Source organism: Octopus bimaculoides, chromosome 3 (assembly GCF_001194135.2).
Source record: "Octopus bimaculoides isolate UCB-OBI-ISO-001 chromosome 3, ASM119413v2, whole genome shotgun sequence".
In the NCBI taxonomy this organism is placed as follows: domain Eukaryota; kingdom Metazoa; phylum Mollusca; class Cephalopoda; order Octopoda; family Octopodidae; genus Octopus; species Octopus bimaculoides.
This window is the reverse complement of record NC_068983.1, coordinates 38,028,942-38,035,479: the sequence shown is the minus strand read 5'-3', so window position 1 is coordinate 38,035,479 and position 6,538 is coordinate 38,028,942. Positions and strand designations below refer to the sequence as shown.

Below are 6,538 nucleotides of genomic sequence, written 5' to 3'. Positions count from 1 at the left end.
TGTGTGTGTGTATGTGTGTGTGTATGCACATATTTATAAATACATAGATATACATACACACACACACACATATATATATATATATATATATATATATATATATATGTATGTATTTATAAGCACACAGATAAACTATGAAATGAAATCATTCTACCCAGCCATCCTGTAAAATTTTATCTTGTTTTTCCACCTGTTTTCAGTGAATATAAATAGTACCAACAAGAAAATGCAAAACATTTTATAAAATTTATAAATCAACATGCTCATGCACTTTTCTGAATGAAAACTGGGATTTTAACAAAAAGAAAAAGAAAACAAAAACAAAAAACAGGATGCTGAAAGACCCAGGCCCTGACGCACAGAATCTGTTTATGTTCATGTGGAGGTAAAGGCTTGAATGGTTAAGATGCTTGCTTTATAACCATGTGGTCACGAGTTCAGTTCTATTGCTCAGCACTTTGAGCAAGTGTCTTATAGCCCTGAGCTGACTGATGCCTTGTTAGTGAATTGCATAGACAGAAACTGTGTGGAAGCTTGTCGGGTGTGTGTGTGTGTGCTTGTATTTGTTGCCCCCACCCCACTGCTTGACAACTGGTATCTGTTTACAGTCTTGCAGCTTTGTGGGTAAGTAAGTATTGGGTTTAATTTGTTTGACTAAACTCTTCAAGGTGGTGCACCAGCATGGCCACAGTCCAAATGACTGAAAACATGATTAAAAAAAAACTGACGATTTACTCATACTCTCAACCACAAAGATAAAGGATTTCAACTGCATCTCTGAGAAACTCAAAGAATCAGATTTGTTTCAATATTATGCGGAGTAATAGGCGCAGGAGTGGCTGTGTGGTAAGTAGCTTGCTTACCAACCACATGGTTCCAGGTTCAGTCCCACTGCGTGGCATCTTGCGCAAATGTCTTCTACTATAGCCTCGGGTCGACCAAAGCCTTGTGAGTGGATTTGGTAGACGGAAACTGAAAGAAGCCCGTCGTATATATGTATATATACATATATATATATGTGTGTGTGTGTGTGTGTGTTTGTGTGTCTGTGTTTGTCCCCCTAGCGTTGCTTGACAACCGATGCTGGTGTGCTCATGTCCCCGTCACTTAGCGGTTCGGCAAAAGAGACCGATAGAATGAGTACTAGGCTTACAAAAAATAAGTCCCGGGGTCGATTTGCTTGACTAAAGGTGGTGCTCCAGCATGGCCGCAATCAAATGACTGAAACAGGTAAAAGAGTAAATCATTACTGCTTCTCTTGGGCAACATGCTAGTCAAGTTATTTATAGCTGTGCAATCACTGTCATTCTTATTAATTAGGTACACACTAAGTAGCATTGAATGGAATATATTTATCAGGTCCATGTTCCATGTTCGTGGACATAGAAAGACAATACACAGCAGAAGTTGTCTCAAGGCAATGATGAAGCGCAATAACACAGAAATACACGTATCCTAGAGTCTAGTGACATCATTCAGGGCTAGTATTTACAGCTATACTATCTATAAAGAGAATTTCTTCTCTGGAGACAACTTGTGAAGCATACTGTCTTTCCATGACTGAATACACACAAACATATTAACTATGACTTTACATACTTATACACACACACATATATGAATGATTATTTAGATTTGGTCAACAGAATACCATGATGTGACCACCACTGAGTTAACTTCAAGAGGAAATGATTAGTCCTCATTAAATGCTATTTGTTCATAGGGAATATTGTTATACTAAGAATGACTCCAGCAATAACATGGTGACAAAAGGAAGAGAAATCAACTGACAAAAATACAATAAAAAAAACTGAATATTAATATTCATTTCTAGTAAAAGATGGGTAAAAATACAAAACGGGGAGTGAAGCTTGCATTAGAAACAGCAATGTGAAAGGAAATGAGAATCAATAATTCATATAGATTAGAAACCAATAGCAGACACAAACAGTAATTGAACAACAACACGTCCAAGAGAGCAGGATGGAAAAGGTCACACAACATTATTAAAATGATAATACATATGTTAATATATGCATTCAGAACAACTGGCCACATCAGATTAGAGAGTTCCTCTTGAAGGGAGAGAATACAGAACTCATTAGTCTATATCCTTTGTCATAGACTATTGCCTTGTTTCCTGATTGCAGAATTTTCCAAAAAGGACAAATGTGTACAAATACAGATGTATGCACACACACACACACACACACACACACACACACATATATATAAAGGGAGAAAGAGAGAAAGACATGTGTGTGTGTGTATATAGTCACACACACAAACATCTGCCTAATAGAAACATATTCATATGCATATTTATAAACATATACGCACACAGACACATGTGAATGTGGACAGTTGGACAGATAAATAGATAGACAAATAGCTTGATAGAACTGTAGGTAGCTGTATAGGTAGGCAGGGACGAAGAGATGGACAACATAGATTTAGCTGGCTATATAACATAAAGATACATAAATAGTTGATACCAATGCTGCCTGACTGGCTCTTGTGCCTGTGGCATGTAAAAAAAACGCCATTCATGCATGGTCAATGCCAGTACCCTCTAACTGGCTGCTGTGCCGGTGGCTCATTAAAAGCACCATTCAAGTATGGTTGATGGCAGTGCCAGTAGTACGTAAAAAGTATTCAAGCATAGTCGATGCCAGTGCTACCTGACTGGCTGCTGCGCCAGTGGCATGTAAAAAAGCTCCATTCAAGCGTGGTCAATGGTGACAAAAGGCCTCTCACTCAGAGTGAAAGGTAGATTGTACGATGCATGTATGCGAACTGCCATGCTTCACGGTAGTGAAACATGAGCCGTGACTGCTGAGGACATGCTTAGGCTCAAAGGAAATGAAGCTAGCATGATCCGCTGGATGTGTAATGTCAGTGTGCATACATGACGGAGTGTAAGCGCCCTGAGAGAAATGCTGGACATAAGAAGCATCGGATGTAGCATGCAACAGACGTTTGTGCTGATATGGTCATGTACTATGGATGGATGAGGAGAACTGTGTGAAGAAGTGCCACTCCCAAACAGTTGAAGGAATTAGGGATAGAGTAATCTGGAGATATGCTGTGACTGCGAAGACCTGGCAAATAAAGTGAGTCATGGCTATATCCTACACTAGTTTCGCATAACCAGCCCCAGCCCATTCAAAAGTACCTTGGATTGTAGGGTGATATGCTGCACTTGTGCAGACTTATTGAGTCAAGTACATTAACATCAAAATGAAAATCAAATGGAAATTGCAGTTGTGATCCTCGTGCCGGTGGCATGTAAAAAGCACCAACCAATCATGGCCGTTACCAGCCTCCTCTAGCCCCTGTGCCGGTGGCACATAAAAAGCATCCACAACACTCACAGAGTGGTTGGCATTAGGAAGGGCATCCAGCAGTAGAAACACTGCCAGATCAGATTGGGAGTCTGGTGCAGCTTGCTGGCTTGCCAGTCCTCAGTCAAACTATCCAACCCATGCCAGCATGGAAAGCAGACGTTAAACAATGATGATGATGATATATATATATATATATATATATATATATTTATTTATGTATGTATGTATATCTATGAGAGTGTGTCTTCCTGTCTGTGCTTGTCCCTCCCACCACTGCTTGACAACCAATGTTGGTGTGTTGGCATCCCCATAACTTAGCAGTTCACCAAAAGAGGCTGATAGAATAAGTACCGGGCTCAAAAAAAAAGTACTGCAATCAATTCATTCGACAAAAATTCAAGGTGGTGCCCCAGAATGGCCACAGTCTAATGACTAAAACAACCAAAAAATATAAGATAAAAGATACATTAAAAAAAAATCAAAGTTTTAATTTTAGAAAATATTTTTTTCAAATCTTCATCTGTTCTTGACATTTATTTTGACGGAGTATATTCCACAAGCGATGCTATCTCAAGAGAAATACTGATGTAACTGGCCTATCAACAGTGTATGTACATACAGTATGTTGCGTAGATGGCTGTACACACATGCATTATATATGTAGTGGTATTCAACTACTCTTTTTAACACACTGTGCATCTGGGTGTGTGCATGTACGTAAACAAATTCAATTTAAACACACACACACACACACACACACACACACACACACAATATTAATACCTTCTGACAGTGTAAAAATTTAATAAGAATAAAATAAACAAATGAGAAGAAAATCTTCACTTAAACCCTGGTCAAGGAAATAAAGGTATTAAAAAGGATCAAATATATGCATGTACTTGGCCTAGGGTATCAGGGGTGTTTGGTTTATGAACATAGCGATGCAGGTTCAATTTCTGGGATAGGTAGCCTGTTGTGGCTTTGAGCCCCATGGCACTAATCCAGCTATCTTACCTTCCTCTATATGCTGCTCAGTCAATGATGAAGGGGACCCAAAGGGATTTCAGTCTACATTCACAAATACATAGGTAGCTAAAACAATTAGCAAAAGCATAGTATATGTTACCAAGACACGCTTACAGGTAATTGAATGCTAGCTGTATAAATATACACACAAATTTTCAGTAACATACATGTACATATACAGACTAATCAAATAGCATTTATTTGCATAAAATAAAAATTCTGTGAATATAACAAACAACTTAAAAACAAACTAAAAACCTCTTTTGCTAAATGATACCTTACCTTATTCTATTTTCCTGTCCGTATTTTCAACGTATCTACAAAAAAAAGAAGAGCAACCTAGTTAATATACACCATATCTGATATATTGTACATTATAGAGGATAAATCAGGTTAGATCGCTTTTTTCATGGTTGAATTATCAATAATTCAAGAAACACACCCACCAGTTTGTTCAAGTGTACAGAGGGAAACAAGCAACCCAATACAACTACTTGCAAGGCTGTGTTGTCAACAGCTAAACAAATACACCCACTAATCTTGCTTGATGAAGAGGGTGACTACAAATCCAGTAGGACAAATTTCTGGGACGCACTCAGCCTCATGTCAGGTGACTGCGAATCATTCTTATCTTATGGTCTGATGCGACTGGGCAGAGGAGTGCTTTTCCAGAAAGAATTAGGTTTAGAGGCTCAGATCATCTTCCTATATTTGAAAGGTAAGCTGGTGGTACTAGGTGTGAGTGACAGTAAAGGCAATGCCTTCAAACTAGAGGTCATTAAGCCATACCAATTTATATTATTTAATGAATTACTCTCTTCTCTTTTATAAAAAGGGTTTTCTACAAAGTTTATTTCAGTTGCCTTATCATCAACATCATCATTTTATAATACTAAAAGTATTCATATTGTCAATTTTAGCCACTGGACTATGGCCATGCTGGGGTGCTACTCGAAAGGGTTTAGTTGAATAAATTAACCTCAATACTTATTTTTTAAAGCCTGAAACTTATTCTTATCAGTCTCTTTTGTCAAACTGTTAAGTTACAAAGAAGTAAACAAACCGACATTGATTGTCAAGTAGTCGTTTGGACAAATACAGACAAACAGATAGACATACATATATTCACACAAGATGGACTTCTTTCAGTTTCTACTAAATCCACTAAGTTCTGGTCAGCCTGGAGTAGTAGTAGAAGATTCTTGCTTAAGGTGCTGAGCAGACGGACTGAAACCACAGGACTAGGAAGCAAACTTCTTAACTATACAGCCACTCATGTGCCTCTCCGGTCATGTGCCATATCAAGAAACAATTTGATTTTTCATGAGTGATGATAATGATGATGAGGGTGGTGAAGGTGGTGGTTGTGACAGTGGTGGTGGTCATGGTATTGATAAAAATGATAACAATGGAAGATGACAACATGGATTAAAGATGGTGAAAAGGATATGATAAACATGATGGTGGTGGTGGTGGTGGTGGTGAAGAAAAGATCAAGATGCTGGCAATGATAATGATGACAAAGATGACAACAATGATTAAAGATCATGAAAAATGATAAGTATGGTGAACATGATGATGATGATGATGGTAGTTGTGGTGGTGGCAGTGGTGGTGGTAGTGATCATTATGGTAATGTTGGTGGTGGCAGTGATAGTGACAATGATGGTGGTAGCAGTGATGGGGGTGGTGATTCTAGTAGTGATGGTGGTGATAACGATAAAGATGACATTTATGATTACAGATGATGGAAAATGATAAATATGAACATCATGGTGATGTTGATGATGATGATGATGATGATGATGATGACAATAAAGGAGACTGCTAATCTTGTGTTATCTTTTCCACAGGAGAAAGACAGAGAACAACAGAAAAAAAAACAAAAACAAGTAAAGGAAAAAGGTACAAAAAAAGTGTAAACATTTGATAAGAAAAAATGTCTTGAGTTAATGTTTAGTTGGGTATTTAGAACAAAAATAAACAAAAACAAGAGCATAAATAAACAAATAAATATATAAATCCTGAAATATGATCTTGTAGAACAGATTTATCAACAACCCCTCTTTTCCATTCTGGAATGGTGCCATGTAAAAGCTTCCATGCTAACCATCATAATTACAAGATGTAATAATACCTGTTATTTACAACCTTATTTTTTTGTC

General features: G+C 37.7%; 1 protein-coding gene across 1 annotated transcript in view; it reads right to left on the bottom strand.

The window, feature by feature from the left end:
- The window catches only part of LOC106875592 (ceramide glucosyltransferase 2), a 315,466-nt gene that overhangs the window by 134,966 nt on the left and 173,962 nt on the right, over positions 1-6,538 (bottom strand). Inside the window, exon 3 of the mRNA XM_052966726.1 lies at positions 4,656-4,690. The gene's annotated coding sequence lies outside the window, so the exon portion shown is untranslated. The remainder of the gene's footprint in view (positions 1-4,655; positions 4,691-6,538) is intronic.